This window comes from Crinia signifera, chromosome 4 (assembly GCF_055691185.1).
Source record: "Crinia signifera chromosome 4, ASM5569118v1, whole genome shotgun sequence".
Classification (NCBI taxonomy): Eukaryota; Metazoa; Chordata; class Amphibia; order Anura; family Myobatrachidae; genus Crinia; species Crinia signifera.
The window spans coordinates 293,528,085-293,548,365 of NC_139220.1; the positions used below are offsets into that span (position 1 = coordinate 293,528,085).

The 20,281-nt window shown below is 42.6% G+C and overlaps 16 non-coding genes across 16 annotated transcripts; all 16 read right to left on the reverse strand.

Moving 5' to 3' along the window:
* Positions 1 to 277: 277 nt before the first annotated feature.
* On the reverse strand, positions 278 to 350 carry TRNAH-AUG (transfer RNA histidin (anticodon AUG)). Its single transcript has one exon. It is a non-coding gene; the product is annotated as a tRNA-His (tRNA).
* Positions 351 to 1,441: 1,091 nt separating this feature from the next.
* Positions 1,442 to 1,514, reverse strand: TRNAR-ACG (transfer RNA arginine (anticodon ACG)). Its single transcript has one exon. It is a non-coding gene; the product is annotated as a tRNA-Arg (tRNA).
* A 424-nt stretch (positions 1,515 to 1,938) lies between these two features.
* TRNAH-GUG (transfer RNA histidin (anticodon GUG)) lies at positions 1,939 to 2,010 on the reverse strand. The gene has a single exon. It is a non-coding gene; the product is annotated as a tRNA-His (tRNA).
* A 1,674-nt stretch (positions 2,011 to 3,684) lies between these two features.
* On the reverse strand, positions 3,685 to 3,756 carry TRNAH-GUG (transfer RNA histidin (anticodon GUG)). The gene has a single exon. It is a non-coding gene; the product is annotated as a tRNA-His (tRNA).
* Positions 3,757 to 3,764: 8 nt separating this feature from the next.
* On the reverse strand, positions 3,765 to 3,837 carry TRNAR-ACG (transfer RNA arginine (anticodon ACG)). Its single transcript has one exon. It is a non-coding gene; the product is annotated as a tRNA-Arg (tRNA).
* A 1,003-nt stretch (positions 3,838 to 4,840) lies between these two features.
* On the reverse strand, positions 4,841 to 4,912 carry TRNAH-GUG (transfer RNA histidin (anticodon GUG)). Its single transcript has one exon. It is a non-coding gene; the product is annotated as a tRNA-His (tRNA).
* A 514-nt stretch (positions 4,913 to 5,426) lies between these two features.
* TRNAH-GUG (transfer RNA histidin (anticodon GUG)) lies at positions 5,427 to 5,498 on the reverse strand. The gene has a single exon. It is a non-coding gene; the product is annotated as a tRNA-His (tRNA).
* A 510-nt stretch (positions 5,499 to 6,008) lies between these two features.
* On the reverse strand, positions 6,009 to 6,080 carry TRNAH-GUG (transfer RNA histidin (anticodon GUG)). Its single transcript has one exon. It is a non-coding gene; the product is annotated as a tRNA-His (tRNA).
* A 510-nt stretch (positions 6,081 to 6,590) lies between these two features.
* Positions 6,591 to 6,662, reverse strand: TRNAH-GUG (transfer RNA histidin (anticodon GUG)). Its single transcript has one exon. It is a non-coding gene; the product is annotated as a tRNA-His (tRNA).
* An 8-nt stretch (positions 6,663 to 6,670) lies between these two features.
* TRNAR-ACG (transfer RNA arginine (anticodon ACG)) lies at positions 6,671 to 6,743 on the reverse strand. The gene has a single exon. It is a non-coding gene; the product is annotated as a tRNA-Arg (tRNA).
* Positions 6,744 to 7,252: 509 nt separating this feature from the next.
* Positions 7,253 to 7,325, reverse strand: TRNAH-AUG (transfer RNA histidin (anticodon AUG)). Its single transcript has one exon. It is a non-coding gene; the product is annotated as a tRNA-His (tRNA).
* Positions 7,326 to 7,754: 429 nt separating this feature from the next.
* TRNAH-GUG (transfer RNA histidin (anticodon GUG)) lies at positions 7,755 to 7,826 on the reverse strand. Its single transcript has one exon. It is a non-coding gene; the product is annotated as a tRNA-His (tRNA).
* Positions 7,827 to 8,336: 510 nt separating this feature from the next.
* Positions 8,337 to 8,408, reverse strand: TRNAH-GUG (transfer RNA histidin (anticodon GUG)). The gene has a single exon. It is a non-coding gene; the product is annotated as a tRNA-His (tRNA).
* An 8-nt stretch (positions 8,409 to 8,416) lies between these two features.
* On the reverse strand, positions 8,417 to 8,489 carry TRNAR-ACG (transfer RNA arginine (anticodon ACG)). Its single transcript has one exon. It is a non-coding gene; the product is annotated as a tRNA-Arg (tRNA).
* Positions 8,490 to 8,918: 429 nt separating this feature from the next.
* On the reverse strand, positions 8,919 to 8,990 carry TRNAH-GUG (transfer RNA histidin (anticodon GUG)). The gene has a single exon. It is a non-coding gene; the product is annotated as a tRNA-His (tRNA).
* An 8-nt stretch (positions 8,991 to 8,998) lies between these two features.
* On the reverse strand, positions 8,999 to 9,071 carry TRNAR-ACG (transfer RNA arginine (anticodon ACG)). Its single transcript has one exon. It is a non-coding gene; the product is annotated as a tRNA-Arg (tRNA).
* Between the last annotated feature and the right edge of the window lie 11,210 nt (positions 9,072 to 20,281).

Sequence of the window (20,281 nt, forward strand, 5' to 3'; positions counted from 1 at the left end):
TCAGGAATTGATGTCAAATTTGAATTCTTTCAAAAGAATGTTTCACAGACAAATAAATCAAAGCATGTAAAGATAGCTTCACAAAAAGCATTAAAGACAAATTGTGCAAGTGCATTCAAAGAATCTGCTTAATTTCTAAAATTGTCCAAACCTTGAAGTAAGAAAGCGACCTTTCAGCAGGAAAAAAAAACACTAAATGCCGTGACCCGGATTCGAACCGGGGTTGCTGCGTCTACAACGCAGAGTACTAACCACTATACGATCACGGCAACGAAGACGAGCCAGGTAGGAATCGAACCTACAATCTTCTGATCCATAGTCAGACGCGTTATCCATTGCGCCACTGGCCCAGGTGACATACCGTAAGTTTAGTGTCCTATCTGTTTTTGAACCCAGTTTTGGATTTTAGAGTTCTTTTTAGTATATACTGTACAGAATGAATTTGAAAGAGTTACCTATGCACTTGCTCCAGGGCTAGTTTCCTGTTAACATTGCAAGACAATTTTCTTATTACTGCAAAAACATCTTTTCAGTGTGTGATGAACTTGCTAAGACAAAGCCTCAAGATTTTAATTTCCAGAATTCAGTAATTGATGTCAAATTTGAATTCTTTCAAAAGAATGTTTCACAGACAAATAAATCAAAGCATGTAAAGATAGCTTCACAAAAAGCATTAAAGACAAATTGTGCAAGTGCATTCAAAGAATCTGCTTAATTTCTAAAATTGTCCAAACCTTGAAGTAAGAAAGCGACTTTTGAGCAAGAAAAAAAACACTAAATGCCGTGACACGGATTCGAACCGGGGTTGCTGCGGCCACAACGCAGAGTACTAACCACTGTACGATCACGGCAACGAAGACGAGCCAGGTAAGAATCAAACCTACAATCTTCTGATCCATAGTCAGACGCGTTATCTGTTGCGCCACTGGCCCAGGTGACCTATGGTAAGTTTAGTGTCCTATCTGTTTTTGAGCCCAGTTTTGGATTTTAGAGTTCTTTTAAGTATATACTGTACAGAATGAATTTGAAAGAGTTACCTATGCACTTGCTCCAGGGCTAGTTTACTGTTAACATTGCAAGACAATTTTCTTATTACTGCAAAAACATCTTTTAAGTGTGTGATGAACTTGCTAAGACAAAGCCTCAAGATTTTAATTTCCAGAATTCAGGAATTGATGTCAAATTTGAATTCTTTCAAAAGAATGTTTCACAGACAAATAAATCAAAGCATGTAAAGATAGCTTCACAAAAAGCATTAAAGACAAATTGTGCAAGTGCATTCAAAGAATCTGCTTAATTTCTAAAATTGTCCAAACCTTGAAGTAAGAAAGCGACCTTTCAGCAGGAAAAAAAACACTAAATGCCGTGACCCAGATTCGGACCGGGGTTGCTGCGGCCACAACGCAGAGTACTAACCACTATACGATCACGGCAACGAAGACAAGCCAGGTAGGAATCGAACCTACAATCTTCTGATCCGTAGTCAGACGCGTTATCTGTTGCGCCACTGGCCCAGGTAACCTACTTTAAGTTTAGTGTCCTATCTGTTTTTGAGCCCAGTTTTGGATTTTAGAGTTCTTTTAAGTATATACTGTACAGAATGAATTTGAAAGAGTTACCTATGCACTTGCTCCAGGTTTCCTGTTAACATTGCAAGACAATTTTCTTATTACTGCAAAAACATCTTTTCAGTGTGTGATGAACTTGCTAAGACAAAGCCTCAAGATTTTAATTTCCAGAATTCAGGAATTGATGTCAAATTTGAATTCTTTCAAAAGAATGTTTCACAGACAAATAAATCAAAGCATGTAAAGATAGCTTCACAAAAAGCATTAAAGACAAATTGTGCAAGGGCATTCAAAGAATCTGCTTAATTTCTACAATTGTCCAAACCTTTAAGTAAGAAAGCGACTTATGAGCAAGAAAAAAAACACTAAATGCCGTGACCCGGATTCGAACCGGGGTTGCTGCGGCCACAACGCAGAGTACTAACCACTATACGATCACGGCAACGAAGACGAGCCAGGTAGGAATCGAACCTACAATCTTTTGATCTGTAGTCAGACGCGTTATCTGTTGCGCCACTGGCCCAGGTGACCTATGGTAAGTTTAGTGTCCTATCTGTTTTTGAGCCCAGTTTTGGATTTTAGAGTTCTTTTAAGTATATACTGTACAGAATGAATTTGAAAGAGTTACCTATGCACTTGCTCCAGGGCTAGTTTACTGTTAACATTGCAAGACAATTTTCTTATTACTGCAAAAACATCTTTTAAGTGTGTGATGAACTTGCTAAGACAAAGCCTCAAGATTTTAATTTCCAGAATTCAGGAATTGATGTCAAATTTGAATTCTTTCAAAAGAATGTTTCACAGACAAATAAATCAAAGCATGTAAAGATAGCTTCACAAAAAGCATTAAAGACAAATTGTGCAAGTGCATTCAAAGAATCTGCTTAATTTCTAAAATTGTCCAAACCTTGAAGTAAGAAAGCGACCTTTCAGCAGGAAAAAAAACACTAAATGCCGTGACCCAGATTCGAACCGGGGTTGCTGCGGCCACAACGCAGAGTACTAACCACTATACGATCACGGCAACGAAGACATGCCAGGTAGGAATCGAACCTACAATCTTCTGATCCGTAGTCAGACGCGTTATCTGTTGCGCCACTGGCCCAGGTGACCTACCGTAAGTTTAGTGTCCTATCTGTTTTTGAGCCCAGTTTTGGATTTTAGAGTTCTTTTAAGTATATACTGTACAGAATGAATTTGAAAGAGTTACCTATGCACTTGCTCCAGGGCTAGTTTACTGTTAACATTGCAAGACAATTTTCTTATTACTGCAAAAACATCTTTTAAGTGTGTGATGAACTTGCTAAGACAAAGCCTCAAGATTTTAATTTCCAGAATTCAGGAATTGATGTCAAATTTGAATTCTTTCAAAAGAATGTTTCACAGACAAATAAATCAAAGCATGTAAAGATAGCTTCACAAAAAGCATTAAAGACAAATTGTGCAAGTGCATTCAAAGAATCTGCTTAATTTCTAAAATTGTCCAAACCTTGAAGTAAGAAAGCGACCTTTCAGCAGGAAAAAAAACACTAAATGCCGTGACCCGGATTCGAACCGGGGTTGCTGCGGCTACAACGCAGAGTACTAACCACTATACGATCACGGCAACGAAGACATGCCAGGTAGGAATCGAACCTACAATCTTCTGATCCGTAGTCAGACGCGTTATCTGTTGCGCCACTGGCCCAGGTGACCTACCGTAAGTTTAGTGTCCTATCTGTTTTTGAGCCCAGTTTTGGATTTTAGAGTTCTTTTAAGTATATACTGTACAGAATGAATTTGAAAGAGTTACCTATGCACTTGCTCCAGGGCTAGTTTACTGTTAACATTGCAAGACAATTTTCTTATTACTGCAAAAACATCTTTTAAGTGTGTGATGAACTTGCTAAGACAAAGCCTCAAGATTTTAATTTCCAGAATTCAGGAATTGATGTCAAATTTGAATTCTTTCAAAAGAATGTTTCACAGACAAATAAATCAAAGCATGTAAAGATAGCTTCACAAAAAGCATTAAAGACAAATTGTGCAAGTGCATTCAAAGAATCTGCTTAATTTCTAAAATTGTCCAAACCTTGAAGTAAGAAAGCGACCTTTCAGCAGGAAAAAAAACACTAAATGCCGTGACCCGGATTCGAACCGGGGTTGCTGCGGCCACAACGCAGAGTACTAACCACTATACGATCACGGCAACGAAGACAAGCCAGGTAGGAATCGAACCTACAATCTTCTGATCCGTAGTCAGACGCGTTATCTGTTGCGCCACTGGCCCAGGTAACCTACCTTAAGTTTAGTGTCCTATCTGTTTTTGAGCCCAGTTTTGGATTTTAGAGTTCTTTTAAGTATATACTGTACAGAATGAATTTGAAAGAGTTACCTATGCACTTGCTCCAGGGCTAGTTTCCTGTTAACATTGCAACACAATTTTCTTAAAAACATCTTTTCAGTGTGTGATGAACTTGCTAAGACAAAGCCTCAAGATTTTAATTTCCAGAATTCAGGAATTGATGTCAAATTTGAATTCTTTCAAAAGAATGTTTCACAGACAAATAAATCAAAGCATGTAAAGATAGCTTCACAAAAAGCATTAAAGACAAATTGTGCAAGGGCATTCAAAGAATCTGCTTAATTTCTACAATTGTCCAAACCTTTAAGTAAGAAAGCGACCTTTCAGCAGGAAAAAAAACACTAAATGCCGTGACCCAGATTCGAACCGGGGTTGCTGCGGCCACAACGCAGAGTACTAACCACTATACGATCACGGCAACGAAGACATGCCAGGTAGGAATCGAACCTACAATCTTCTGATCCGTAGTCAGACGCGTTATCTGTTGCGCCACTGGCCCAGGTGACCTACGGTAAGTTTAGTGTCCTATCTGTTTTTGAGCCCAGTTTTGGATTTTAGAGTTCTTTTAAGTATATACTGTACAGAATGAATTTGAAAGAGTTACCTATGCACTTGCTCCAGGGCTAGTTTACTGTTAACATTGCAAGACAATTTTCTTATTACTGCAAAAACATCTTTTAAGTGTGTGATGAACTTGCTAAGACAAAGCCTCAAGATTTTAATTTCCAGAATTCAGGAATTGATGTCAAATTTGAATTCTTTCAAAAGAATGTTTCACAGACAAATAAATCAAAGCATGTAAAGATAGCTTCACAAAAAGCATTAAAGACAAATTGTGCAAGTGCATTCAAAGAATCTGCTTAATTTCTAAAATTGTCCAAACCTTGAAGTAAGAAAGCGACCTTTCAGCAGGAAAAAAAACACTAAATGCCGTGACCCGGATTCGAACCGGGGTTGCTGCGGCCACAACGCAGAGTACTAACCACTATACGATCACGGCAACGAAGACAAGCCAGGTAGGAATCGAACCTACAATTTTCTGATCCGTAGTCAGACGCGTTATCTGTTGAGCCACTGGCCCAGGTGACCTACCGTAAGTTTAGTGTCCTATCTGTTTTTGAGCCCAGTTTTGGATTTTAGAGTTCTTTTAAGTATATACTGTACAGAATGAATTTATTTGAAAGAGTTACCTATGCACTTGCTCCAGGGCTAGTTTCCTGTTAACATTGCAAGAAAATTTTCTTATTACTGCAAAAACATCTTTTCGGTGTGTGATGAACTTGCTAAGACAAAGCCTCAAGATTTTAATTTCCAGAATTCAGGAATTGATGTCAAATTTGAATTCTTTCAAAAGAATGTTTCACAGACAAATAAATCAAAGCATGTAAAGATAACTTCACAAAAAGCAATAAAGACAAATTGTGCAAGTGCATTCAAAGAATCTGCTTAATTTCTAAAATTGTCCAAACCTTGAAGTAAGAAAGCGACCTTTCAGCATGAAAAAAAAAACTAAATGCCGTGACCCGGATTCGAACCGGGGTTGCTGCGGCCACAACGCAGAGTACTAACCACTATACGATCACGGCAACGAAGACGAGCCAGGTAAGAATCGAACCTACAATCTTCTGACCCATAGTCAGACGCGTTATCCGTTGCGCCACTGGCCCAGGTGACATACGGTAAGTTTAGTGTCCTATCTGTTTTTGAATCTAGTTTTGGATTTTAGAGTTCTTTTTAGTATATACTGTACAGAATGAATTTGAAAGAGTTACCTATGCACTTGCTCCAGGGCTAGTTTCCTGTTAACATTGCAAGACAATTTTCTTATTACTGCAAAAACATCTTTTCAGTGTGTGATGAACTTGCTAAGACAAAGCCTCAAGATTTTAATTTCCAGAATTCAGGAATTGATGTCAAATTTGAATTCTTTCAAAAGAATGTTTCACAGACAAATAAATCAAAGCATGTAAAGATAGCTTCACAAAAAGCATTAAAGACAAATTGTGCAAGTGCATTCAAAGAATCTGCTTAATTTCTAAAATTGTCCAAACCTTGAAGTAAGAAAGCGACCTTTCAGCAGGAAAAAAAACACAAAATGCCATGACCCGGATTCGAACCGGGGTTGCTGCGGCCACAACGCAGAGTACTAACCACTATACGATCACGGCAACGAAGACGAGCCAGGTAGGAATCGAATCAACAATCTTCTGATCCGTAGTCAGACGCGTTATCCGTTGCGCCACTGGCCCAGGTGACATATGGTAAGTTTAGTGTCCTATCTGTTTTTGAATCTAGTTTTGGATTTTAGAGTTCTTTTTAGTATATACTGTACAGAATGAATTTGAAAGAGTTACCTATGCACTTGCTCCAGGGCTAGTTTCCTGTTAACATTGCAAGACAATTTTCTTATTACTGCAAAAACTTCTTTTCAGTGTGTGATGAACTTGCTAAGACAAAGCCTCAAGATTTTAATTTCCAGAATTCAGTAACTGATGTCAAATTTGAATTCTTTCAAAAGAATGTTTCAAAGACAAATAAATCAAAGCACGTAAAGATAGCTTCACAAAAAGCATTAAAGACAAATTGTGCAAGGGCATTCAAAGAATCTGCTTAATTTCTACAATTGTCCAAACCTTTAAGTAAGAAAGCGACTTATGAGCAAGAAAAAAAACACTAAATGCCGTGACCCGGAGTCGAACCGGGGTTGCTGCGGCCACAACGCAGAGTACTAACCACTATACGATCACGGCAACGAAGACGAGCCAGGTAGGAATCGAACCTACAATCTTCTGATCCGTAGTCAGACGCGTTATCCGTTGCGCCACTGGCCCAGGTGACATACGGTAAGTTTAGTGTCCTATCTGTTTTTGAATCTAGTTTTGGATTTTAGAGGTTTTTTTAGTATATACTGTACAGAATGAATTTGAAAGAGTTACCTATGCACTTGCTCCAGGGCTAGTTTCCTGTTAACATTGCAAGAAAATTTTCTTATTACTGCAAAAACATCTTTTCGGTGTGTGATGAACTTGCTAAGACAAAGCCTCAAGATTTTAATTTCCAGAATTCAGGAATTGATGTCAAATTTGAATTCTTTCAAAAGAATGTTTCACAGACAAATAAATCAAAGCATGTAAAGATAACTTCACAAAAAGCAATAAAGACAAATTGTGCAAGTGCATTCAAAGAATCTGCTTAATTTCTAAAATTGTCCAAACCTTGAAGTAAGAAAGCGACCTTTCAGCATGAAAAAAAACACTAAATGCCGTGACCCTGATTCGAACCGGGGTTGCTGCGGCAACAACGCAGAGTACTAACCACTATACGATCACGGCAACGAAGACGAGCCAGGTAGGAATCGAACCTACAATCTTCTGACCCATAGTCAGACGCGTTATCCGTTGCGCCACTGGCCCAGGTGACATACAGTAAGTTAAGTGTCCTATCTGTTTTTGAATCTAGTTTTGGATTTTAGAGTTCTTTTTAGTATATACTGTACAGAATGAATTTGAAAGAGTTACCTATGCACTTGCTCCAGGGCTAGTTTCCTGTTAACATTGCAAGACAATTTTCTTATTACTGCAAAAACATCTTTTCAGTGTGTGATGAACTTGCTAAGACAAAGCCTCAAGATTTTAATTTCCAGAATTCAGGAATTGATGTCAAATTTGAATTCTTTCAAAAGAATGTTTCACAGACAAATAAATCAAAGCATGTAAAGATAGCTTCACAAAAAGCATTAAAGACAAATTGTGCAAGTGCATTCAAAGAATCTGCTTAATTTCTAAAATTGTCCAAACCTTGAAGTAAGAAAGCGACCTTTCAGCAGGAAAAAAAACACAAAATGCCATGACCCGGATTCGAACCGGGGTTGCTGCGGCCACAACGCAGAGTACTAACCACTATACGATCACGGCAACGAAGACGAGCCAGGTAGGAATCGAATCAACAATCTTCTGATCCGTAGTCAGACGCGTTATCCGTTGCGCCACTGGCCCAGGTGACATATGGTAAGTTTAGTGTCCTATCTGTTTTTGAATCTAGTTTTGGATTTTAGAGTTCTTTTTAGTATATACTGTACAGAATGAATTTGAAAGAGTTACCTATGCACTTGCTCCAGGGCTAGTTTCCTGTTAACATTGCAAGACAATTTTCTTATTACTGCAAAAACTTCTTTTCAGTGTGTGATGAACTTGCTAAGACAAAGCCTCAAGATTTTAATTTCCAGAATTCAGTAACTGATGTCAAATTTGAATTCTTTCAAAAGAATGTTTCAAAGACAAATAAATCAAAGCACGTAAAGATAGCTTCACAAAAAGCATTAAAGACAAATTGTGCAAGGGCATTCAAAGAATCTGCTTAATTTCTACAATTGTCCAAACCTTTAAGTAAGAAAGCGACTTATGAGCAAGAAAAAAAACACTAAATGCCGTGACCCGGAGTCGAACCGGGGTTGCTGCGGCCACAACGCAGAGTACTAACCACTATACGATCACGGCAACGAAGACGAGCCAGGTAGGAATCGAACCTACAATCTTCTGATCCGTAGTCAGACGCGTTATCCGTTGCGCCACTGGCCCAGGTGACATACGGTAAGTTTAGTGTCCTATCTGTTTTTGAATCTAGTTTTGGATTTTAGAGGTTTTTTTAGTATATACTGTACAGAATGAATTTGAAAGAGTTACCTATGCACTTGCTCCAGGGCTAGTTTCCTGTTAACATTGCAAGACAATTTTCTTATTACTGCAAAAACATCTTTTCAGTGTGTGATGAACTTGCTAAGACAAAGCCTCAAGATTTTAATTTCCAGAATTCAGGAATTGATGTCAAATTTGAATTCTTTCAAAAGAATGTTTCACAGACAAATAAATCAAAGCATGTAAAGATAGCTTCACAAAAAGCATTAAAGACAAATTGTGCAAGTGCATTCAAAGAATCTGCTTAATTTCTAAAATTGTCCAAACCTTGAAGTAAGAAAGCAACCTTTCAGCAGGAAAAAAAACACTAAATGCCGTGACCCGGATTCGAACCGGGGTTGCTGCGGCCACAACGCAGAGTACTAACCACTATACGATCACGGCAACGAAGACGAGCCAGGTAGGAATCGAACCTACAATCTTCTGATCCGTAGTCAGACGCGTTATCCGTTGCGCCACTGGCCCAGGTGACATACGGTAAGTTTAGTGTCCTATCTGTTTTTGAATCTAGTTTTGGATTTTAGAGTTCTTTTTAGTATATACTGTACAGAATGAATTTGAAAGAGTTACCTTTACCCAATGTGAAAAACAAAATACTGTACTGTACAGTACTGTACAGTACAGATACTGTAATGTAATCCAATCCCTCCAATCCGTGTTCCGCCCTTTACATTACACTGAAACTGTCCTGACCAAATTCACTAACGATCTACTATCGGCTAAATCCAAAGGCCTCTTCTCTATCCTTATCCAGCTTGATCTGTCGGCTGCCTTTGACACTGTTGACCACCCTCTCCTGCTTAACACCCTCTGCTCCTTTGGCATCACTGGTACGGTCTTCTCCTGGTTCACCTCATACTGTACTGTACAGTACCTCTCTGATCACCCCTTCTCCATCTCCACTCCGAGCTGCTCCTCCTCTCCTACTACACCGCAGCCAGTCTTTTTCCCCAAGGGTCAATCCATGGCCCTCTCCTCCTCTCCCTCTAAACCACCTCTCTGGGCACTCTCATCAGCTCCTATGGTTTCCATTACCACCTTTATGCTGATGATACCCTAATCTACAGTACTGTACAGTACATCTCTACTACAGTATCCCATCACTCCTGCCCAAGGTCTCCGAATGCCTCACGGCCATGTCAGCCTGGATGACCCAACGCTTACTGAAACTAAACATGGCTAAAACTAAACTTCTAATCTTCCATCCCCCGAACATACCCTTTTCTCCCACTATCTCCATCAGAATTGGTGAAACTGAGATCACCTCCACCAACCAAACGCGCGGCCTCGGTGTCATCATTGACTCCTCCTTCTCTTTCACCCCCCACATTCATGCTCTCTCCCAGTCATGCCGCTTTCACCTACGCAACATCTCATGCATCAGACCATTACTCTCCACTGACGCGACCAAAATACTCATTCACTCTCTTGTCATCTCCCGCCTTGACTACTGCAACATCCTTCTCTCTGGGCTACCTCGAAACCGCCTTGCACCACTCCAATCCATTATTAACGCTGCTGCTAGGCTCATCTTCCTCTCCCGCCACTCTACCTCCGCCTCCCACCTCTGTCTATCTGTTTACTGGCTCCCCATTCCTTTCAGAGTTCTCTTTAAACTCCTCACCACCACCTACTGTACAAGGCTCTCTCCTCCTCCACCGCTCCTTACCTCTCTTCACTGATCTCTATCCACACTCCCTCCCATCCTCTTCGCTCCATTGCAGACCGCCGACTGACCTCTCACCTACTGTAATTACTGTACCTCCTCCCACCTCCGTGTCCAAGACTTCTCCCGCGCTGCCCCCTTGCACTGGAACAACCTCCCGCCACCCATCAGGCTTTCAGATTCCCTTACCTCCTTCAAGCGCTCCCTCAAAACCCAATTTTTCGACTAGCCTATCCCTCCTCCTAACCTACTGTACAGTATTTTGATCCTCCTATCCTGCCTCCATTCCCATCTGTTCCTACAGTACTTATAGTACAGTATCCTATTGTTTTTCGTTCGTCCTCCTACTGTATACTGTAAGTCTGTTAACTCTTATGAGTAGGGCCCTCCTTCCTCACATACTCACCTTACCTCTTTACCTCTCCTGTGCTCCTGTCCTGTTCTTCCCTTCATCTACTGTACTTCATCTTCAGTCTCCTCGACAATTTCGACACCTACAGTACTTCTGAACTGATGCTGATTTTTTTTCTACCAGCTACAGTATACCCCTATTTACAGTATGCTGTATTTTTCAACACACCCTGTACAGTACGTTACCATGTACTGTAATTTGTTTTTTTCTTTGCTACAGTATGTTACGCGCTGCGGACACATTGTGGCACCTTATACTGTAAATAAACGTACTGCTACTACTACTACTTACATGGTTGTGGAGGAGTTTGGTCATACTGCCAAGGTAGCCAAGGGGAATGCACTGTGGAAAAAGATATTTTGTTTATTTTCTGAAACAATAGTAATACAGTACAGCATATTGTACATACAGTACTGTACTGTACAAATAATGTACTGTACTGTACTGTACAGTACTGAACAATAGCGTCTCATACTGCAGCACATACAGTACTGTACACTAGTGTACTGTACAGTACTGTATGAACACCAATAAAGTCATAAGAATTGTCATAGTGGAGCACAACTTTCTGTGTACGGTAATGTACAGATGGAGCAGCTCCCATTTCAGCTGCTCCTGGAGACAGAATCTCAGGACAGCTATCCATACTGTACTGTAGGCCAGTATTCAATGCAGCAGAAGTACAGTAGTTGCAGCAGGGAGTGTTGATGAATGAAGGCATTATACAAGTCAGGGGGCATTGTGCATTAGGTGATAGGGGAATATAAATAGGGAATAGGGAATGATAGGGAATGCGCAGCGGTATGTGTCCTATCCACTTTGGAGCAGAGTGGATTTTCTAAAGTACAGTATGGCGGGCGCAGCACTTTATAAAATCCAGTCCACGCCTTTTTGTAAACCCAGTAATGAGTACAGTAACTTTATTTAAACAGCACACTTTCTCATTTTTCTCATCTTCACACAGTGCCTCCGCTTGAAGACCAGGGCACCCTGCCCTTGCGGGCCGTTACAGCCCCCAGCGCCTCAGCCGCTCCGTCTGAGAGTAAGTCCTGTCATTTCTTTATTGAGTTTGTGTTTTTTTTTCTCTCCTACTGTACAGTAATTGTGTCTTTTCTTAGCGTGCCATTGGCCCACGCTGGTAGCGTGGGCCAATGGCAGCCTAGCGCAGCCCTGCGTAGTCAGCGTTGTGTCCATGTCAGGGGGGTGGGGGTGGAGCGTTGCGCCAATGCCTCTGATGCACAAAAGGAGGCAATTGCCACTGGCAGTACTAGTGTACATCCGGTACTGCACTGGCAAATGCCTCCTTTTGAAACAACCACTATCCAGGGCAGCCGTAAGCAGGGAATGCGCAGCGGTATGTGTCCTATCCACTTTGGAGCAGAGTGGATTTTCTAAAGTACAGTATGGCGGGCGCAGCACTTTATAAAATCCAGTCCACGCCTTTTTGTAAAGCCACCCCCGCCCTATTTACAGTAATAAGAGTACGGTAAGTTTATTAACAGTAAACAGCACTTGTTCTCATTTTTGACATTTTCCCACAGTGACTCTGATTGAAGACCAGGGCACCCTGCCCTGCGGGCATGCTACAGGCCCCCCCTCAAGCATTGCCACGATGCTAAGCAGTAAGTCCTGTCATTTCTTTATTGTGTTTTGTGTTTGTGTGTTTGAACTTGTGTAGTTTTTTGCCGTGCCGTTGGGCGACACTGTCAGCATCGGCCAACGGCAGCCTAGCACAGTCAGCGTAGTGTCCCCGCGGGAGCCCTGCACAATTACCGTAATGTCCCCGTCAGGTACTGTAGCTCTGCGTCTCGTGCACAAAGGGGGTGGGAGTGGAGGCGTGCGGTACGTCTGATGCACGACGTTTTGACCTAGGCATTATTTATCTACAGTATACAGTACTGCAATACTGTATACTCTACCATAACCTCAGTGATCACAGTAGTGTGTGTGAACTAATGTTTCAAAGGACACTACAGTACAGTATACTGTAATGTACTGTAATTATTTTTACACAGGACTTCAGAGGAGGATGGAAAGGGTACTCCCCAGAAGGTCCCCTCAAACTTTGGCAGCCAGTAAGTGTCCTCCCGACCTGTTCATACAGTACCCCCAGTATCCACGTTGACGTGGAGTCTATTTTATCAAGTGTGGTGGGCACAGCACTTTATTGAAAACAGTCCACGGCTTTTTTTTTTAACACCCCCTCCTCCCCATTTAGAGTAAGAATAATAACTTTACAGTATTTTAACAGCACATTTTATCATTTCCCCACAGTGCCAAGCCTAGAGGAAGACCAGGGCACCCTGCCCTTGCGGGCCGTTACAGCCCCCACCGCCTCAGCCGCTCCGTCTGAGAGTAAGTCCTGTCATTTCTTTATTGAGTTCGTGTTTTTTTTTTCTTTCTTTCCTAATTGTGTCTTTTTTTGGCGTGCCATTGGCCAACACAGGCAGCGTCGGCCAATGACAGCCTAGCGCAGCCCTGCGTAGTCAGCGTTGTGTCCATGTCAGGGGGGTGGGGGTGTAGCGTTGCGCCAATGCCTCTGATGCACAAAAGGAGGCAATTGCCACTGGCAGTACTAGTGTACATCCGGTACTGCACTGGCAAATGCCTCCTTTTGAAACAACCACTATCCAGGGCAGCCGTAAGCAGGGAATGTGCAGCGGTATGTGTCCTATCCACTTTGGAGCAGAGTGGATTTTCTAAAGTACAGTATGGCGGGCGCAGCACTTTATAAAATCCAGTCCACGCCTTTTTGTAAACCCAGTAATGAGTACAGTAACTTTATTTAAACAGCACACTTTCTCATTTTTCTCATCTTCACACAGTGCCTCCGCTTGAAGACCAGGGCACCCTGCCCTTGCGGGCCGTTACAGCCCCCAGCGCCTCAGCCGCTCCGTCTGAGAGTAAGTCCTGTCATTTCTTTATTGAGTTTGTGTTTTTTTTTTCTTTCTCTCCTACTGTACAGTAATTGTGTCTTTTCTTAGCGTGCCATTGGCCCACGCTGGTAGCGTGGGCCAATGGCAGCCTAGCGCAGCCCTGCGTAGTCAGCGTTGTGTCCATGTCAGGGGGGTGGGGGTGGAGCATTGCGCCAATGCCTCTGATGCACAAAAGGAGGCAATTGCCACTGGCAGTACTAGTGTACATCCGGTACTGCACTGGCAAATGCCTCCTTTTGAAACAACCACTATCCAGGGCAGCCGTAAGCAGGGAATGCGCAGCGGTATGTGTCCTATCCACTTTGGAGCAGAGTGGATTTTCTAAAGTACAGTATGGCGGGCGCAGCACTTTATAAAATCCAGTCCACGCCTTTTTGTAAAGCCACCCCCGCCCTATTTACAGTAATAAGAGTACGGTAAGTTTATTAACAGTAAACAGCACTTGTTCTCATTTTTGACATTTTCCCACAGTGACTCTGATTGAAGACCAGGGCACCCTGCCCTGCGGGCATGCTACAGGCCCCCCCTCAAGCATTGCCACGATGCTAAGCAGTAAGTCCTGTCATTTCTTTATTGTGTTTTGTGTTTGTGTGTTTGAACTTGTGTAGTTTTTTGCCGTGCCGTTGGGCGACGCTGTCAGCATCGGCCAACGGCAGCCTAGCACAGTCAGCGTAGTGTCCCCGCGGGAGCCCTGCACAATTACCGTAATGTCCCCGTCAGGTACTGTAGCTCTGCGTCTCGTGCACAAAGGGGGTGGGAGTGGAGGCGTGCGGTACGTCTGATGCACGACGTTTTGACCTAGGCATTATTTATCTACAGTATACAGTACTGCAATACTGTATACTCTACCATAACCTCAGTGATCACAGTAGTGTGTGTGAACTAATGTTTCAAAGGACACTACAGTACAGTATACTGTAATGTACTGTAATTATTTTTACACAGGACTTCAGAGGAGGATGGAAAGGGTACTCCCCAGAAGGTCCCCTCAAACTTTGGCAGCCAGTAAGTGTCCTCCCGACCTGTTCATACAGTACCCCCAGTATCCACGTTGACGTGGAGTCTATTTTATCAAGTGTGGTGGGCACAGCACTTTATTGAAAACAGTCCACGGCTTTTTTTTTTAACACCCCCTCCTCCCCATTTAGAGTAAGAATAATAACTTTACAGTATTTTAACAGCACATTTTATCATTTCCCCACAGTGCCAAGCCTAGAGGAAGACCAGGGCACCCTGCCCTTGCGGGCCGTTACAGCCCCCACCGCCTCAGCCGCTCCGTCTGAGAGTAAGTCCTGTCATTTCTTTATTGAGTTCGTGTTTTTTTTTTCTTTCTTTCCTAATTGTGTCTTTTTTTGGCGTGCCATTGGCCGACACAGGCAGCGTCGGCCAATGACAGCCTAGCGCAGCCCTGCGTAGTCAGCGTTGTGTCCATGTCAGGGGGGTGGGGGTGTAGCGTTGCGCCAATGCCTCTGATGCACAAAAGGAGGCAATTGCCACTGGCAGTACTAGTGTACATCCGGTACTGCACTGGCAAATGCCTCATTTGAAACAACCACTATCCAGGGCAGCCGTAAGCAGGGAATGTGCAGCGGTATGTGTCCTATCCACTTTGGAGCAGAGTGGATTTTCTAAAGTACAGTATGGCGGGCGCAGCACTTTATAAAATCCAGTCCACGCCTTTTTGTAAACCCAGTAATGAGTACAGTAACTTTATTTAAACAGCACACTTTCTCATTTTTCTCATCTTCACACAGTGCCTCCGCTTGAAGACCAGGGCACCCTGCCCTTGCGGGCCGTTACAGCCCCCAGCGCCTCAGCCGCTCCGTCTGAGAGTAAGCCCTGTCATTTCTTTATTGAGTTTGTGGTTTTTTTTTCTTTCTCTCCTACTGTACAGTAATTGTGTCTTTTCTTAGCGTGCCATTGGCCCACGCTGGTAGCGTGGGCCAATGGCAGCCTAGCGCAGCCCTGCGTAGTCAGCGTTGTGTCCATGTCAGGGGGGTGGGGGTGTAGCGTTGCGCCAATGCCTCTGATGCACAAAAGGAGGCAATTGCCACTGGCAGTACTAGTGTACATCCGGTACTGCACTGGCAAATGCCTCCTTTTGAAACAACCACTATCCAGGGCAGCCGTAAGCAGGGAATGCGCAGCGGTATGTGTCCTATCCACTTTGGAGCAGAGTGGATTTTCTAAAGTACAGTATGGCGGGCGCAGCACTTTATAAAATCCAGTCCACGCCTTTTTGTAAACCCAGTAATGAGTACAGTAACTTTATTTAAACAGCACACTTTCTCATTTTTCTCATCTTCACACAGTGCCTCCGCTTGAAGACGAGGACACCCTGCCCTTGATGTGGCTGGACACCCCTCCTCGTCCTCTTTACCCCTTCCAATATAACAGTCCCTGTGCTTCCATCCGCCATGAAGAAGGTAAGCATTGCTGCGCATACTGTACAGTATACTGTATAGTAGGTGTGCGTAGCCCATTTTATTAGGGGGTGCACCATTCAAGGGGCATGTCAATCACTGGACATGTCCATCACCGCCTATTATTACACAAAATGCCACACACTTTAATGCCCATTAGAGATACTGTAATTACACACACAGTAATGCCAATTCCACATACTGTAATGCCATGCACAGTAATGTCCATTCCACATAATGCCACACACAGTAATGCCCATTCCACATAATGCCACCCAACATACAGTACAGTAATGCCAATTACACATAATGCCACACACCATAATGGCCAACACTCATACTGTAATGCTACACACAGTAATGACCATTTTACATAATGCTACACACCATACTGCCCATGACACATTATGCCAGGGCTTGACCAATGTTTGTAAAACAGGGATACAGTAATAGAAAATGTGCATTCCAATGGTGCACGTCAAAAATTTACACTGTAATGCCGATTACATGTCACACAGCCAATACATACTGTAGTATACCACATGCCATAATGCCCATTACACGTTATGCCACACACCGTAATGCCCATTGCACTGCAAACTGTGATGCCCTCACTGTGATGCCCATTACATGGTACACCTCACACTTCGTAATGCCTATTACATGTCACACAGACATTACACATTATGCCTCAGACCGTGATGCCCATACAACATTAAGCCTCACACCGTGATGCCCATTACACATTATGCCACACACCATGATGCCCATCACACATTATGGTACACACAGTAATGGCCATTACACTGAATGCTATACACTATAATGGCCATTACACATTAGGCCACATACTGTATTGCCCATTACACATTATTTGACACACATTATGCAACACACCGTAATGCCCATTACATACTGTACTGTACAGTATTATGCCACACAACTGCGGCTTACCTACAGTGCATTCTCATTGCTAGATGTTACATGCTTGATGCCAGGGATTTATTGCTCGATGCCAGGGATTACATCTTATTGCCCTGGTCTACATGCTCCATTCCAGGTGTCTCATGCTCGTTGCCAGAGGGTGTGAAATGCTAATTGCCAGGGGGGTGGGGTGAACTGCTCATTTCCAGGGGTAACATGCATTTTACCAGGGGTTCCATGCTACCTGAGAAGGGGGTGGTTAAATGCTAATTGACAGTGGAAGTTTCATGCTCATTGCTTGGGGGCACACTGCACACACTTTCGGAAAGCATTAAGCACTCTTCGTATCAGATACCTGCCGGAGCCGCAGCCTTCTTCCTTTTTAAACTGCATTCCCACATGCCAGAGCCACAGCAGCCTCCTTCCCTTTTGAGCTGCTGCCATATGCTGCACGTCATTTTTGTAAAGCCACCCCCGCCCTATTTACAGTAATAAGAGTACGGTAAGTTTATTAACAGTAAACAGCACTTGTTCTCATTTTTGTCATTTTCCCACAGTGACTCAAATTGAAGACCAGGGCACCCTTCCAGCCCCCACCGCCTCAGCCGCTCCATCTGAGAGTAAGTCCTGTCATTTCTTTATTGAGTTTGTGTTTTTTTTTTCTTTCTCTCCTACTGTAATTGTGTCTTTTCTTGGCGTGCCATTGGCCCACGCTGGTAGCGTGGGCCAATGGCAGCCTAGCGCAGCCCTGCGTAGTCAGCGTTGTGTCCATGTCAGGGGGTGGGGGTGGAGCGTTGCGCCAAGGCCTCTGATGCACAAAAGGAGGCAATTGCCACTGGCAGTACTAGTGTACATCCGGTACTGCACTGGCAAATGCCTCCTTTTGAAACAACCACTATCCAGGGCAGCCGTAAGCAGGGAATGCGCAGCGGTATGTGTCCTATCCACTGTGGAGCAGAGTGGATTTTCTAAAGTACAGTATGGCGGACGCAGCACTTTATAAAATTCAGTCCACGCCTTTTTGTAAAGCCACCCCCGCCCTATTTACAGTAATAAGAGTACGGTAAGTTTATTAACAGTAAACAGCACTTGTTCTCATTTTTGACATTTTCCCACAGTGACTCCGATTGCAGACCAGGGCACCATAACAGCCCCCACCGCCTCAGCCGCTCCGTCTGAGAGTAAGTCCTGTCATTTCTTTATTGAGTTTGTGTTTTTTTTTTCTTTCTCTCCTACAGTAATTGTGTCTTTTCTTGGCGTGCCATTGGCCCACGCTGGTACCCTGCGGGCATTCTACAGGCCCCCCCCACCAATTGTTAATGTTGATGTACAGTATTATGACCAAAGGACAATAAGTGAAAAGCCTAGGTTACGTATTATGTCCGTAACCAGCGTACCTTTTATACCTACAGTAGGTACGTGCGAACAAATCGTGGTGCAGCGTAGCGTACCTTTATTGTGTATTATACACCAAAGAACCAATACCTTAATAATAGATCCCTTCGCAGTACTCTGTCTCTAATCTGCGAATACACCTTTAAGGACAGTGTCCGTAATATACCTTATCGCTATATGCGAATAACAGACAGTATAGAAGTAAGGAGATAGAAACTCCGTAAATGATGTATTAAAGTCCCTAATGGACAAAAGGGGGTTACAGGAATAGGAAATAACAGGTATAACAAGTAATACAATAGTCTAACAATGAGTATAATAATCAAGCTCTGCTAGGGGAAGAAAAACAGACACAGGATACAATCAGCCAACAATACACCGTTACACGTTATGCCACACACCGTAATGCCCATTGCACTGCAAACTGTGATGCCCTCACTGTGATGCCCATTACATGGTACACCTCACACTTCGTAATGCCTATTACATGTCACACAGACATTACACATTATGCCTCAGACCGTGATGCCCATACAACATTAAGCCTCACACCGTGATGCCCATTACACATTATGCCACACACCATGATGCCCATCACACATAATGGTACACACAGTAATGGCCATTACACTGAATGCTATACACTATAATGGCCATTACACATTAGGCCACATACTGTATTGCCCATTACACATTATTTGACACACATTATGCCACACACCGTAATGCCCATTACATACTGTACTGTACAGTATTATGCCACACAACTGCGGCTTACCTACAGTGCATTCTCATTGCTAGATGTTACATGCTTGATGCCAGGGATTTATTGCTCGATGCCAGGGATTACATCTTATTGCCCTGGCAGCAGCCTCCTTCCCTTTTGAGCTGCTGCCATACTGTATGCTGCACGTCATATCGCACACTTACTGTACTTTACAGTAATAACCATACAGTAACTAGTGTATTACAAGTAATAATAATAATACTACAGTAATAAAAACTTTATTTTTAAAGTATATTTTCTCATTTTTCCACAGTGCCAAGGGTACAAGAGGACGAGGCAGCCTCCACCCCTCATCCAAATCCACCCATGGATAGAGGTAAAGTACAGTATACTGTAGTAATAGTAATGCTTACTGTACTGTAAAGTACAGTATTCAACATGTACAGTATTTCTGTTCTAAAACTGTACATTGTTTGTTTGTTTATTTTCACAGAAGAATTAAGAAGAGTGGTGCAAATGCTGCAGGGGATAATAAATCAGATTTTCAATTTATTATTACAATTAATATAATTTTTTTTTTTTTTTTTAATAAAAAATTTATAACAATCATTACTGTCAGTACGTTTCATTAAAGATGGTTTGCAGTTTGTAATTATTACAGTACAGTCTACTGGGCAGGTGTCAGTACAGTACATCTTTCCAAAACTTCTTTACACAGTACCATACAATTTGAATCATGTGTGGGGACTTCAAATACAGTATAATAAAAAATAAAATAAAAAAAACACAGCACATTAATTTAAACAGGACAAAAACATACAGTATTTTAGGTACAATAATTTAAAGTACTGTTGGTCACAACAAAGCTTTTTGCAAGGCGTGGCTGTCCTTTGTTCTCTATCCAAAACACGCTTGATTTTGCTCATTGTAGAGTGGCATGTGGTGGATAAGGGGAGAAGAAAAAAGGGTACTTGTTTCCTATCTGGGCGCCCACTAAGTTAATTGCGCACCATGCTATTCTCCGTAGAGAAATCGGATCGCATCGCATCGTACACATACACGATATTGAACGATGCGATGCGATGCGATCCGATTCGATTTCCCATAGGAAACAATGTTAAATGGCTCAATTTAGCCAAATTATCATAGGAACAATAGTAAATGGGCCAAAAACACCCCTGAACATTGAAAT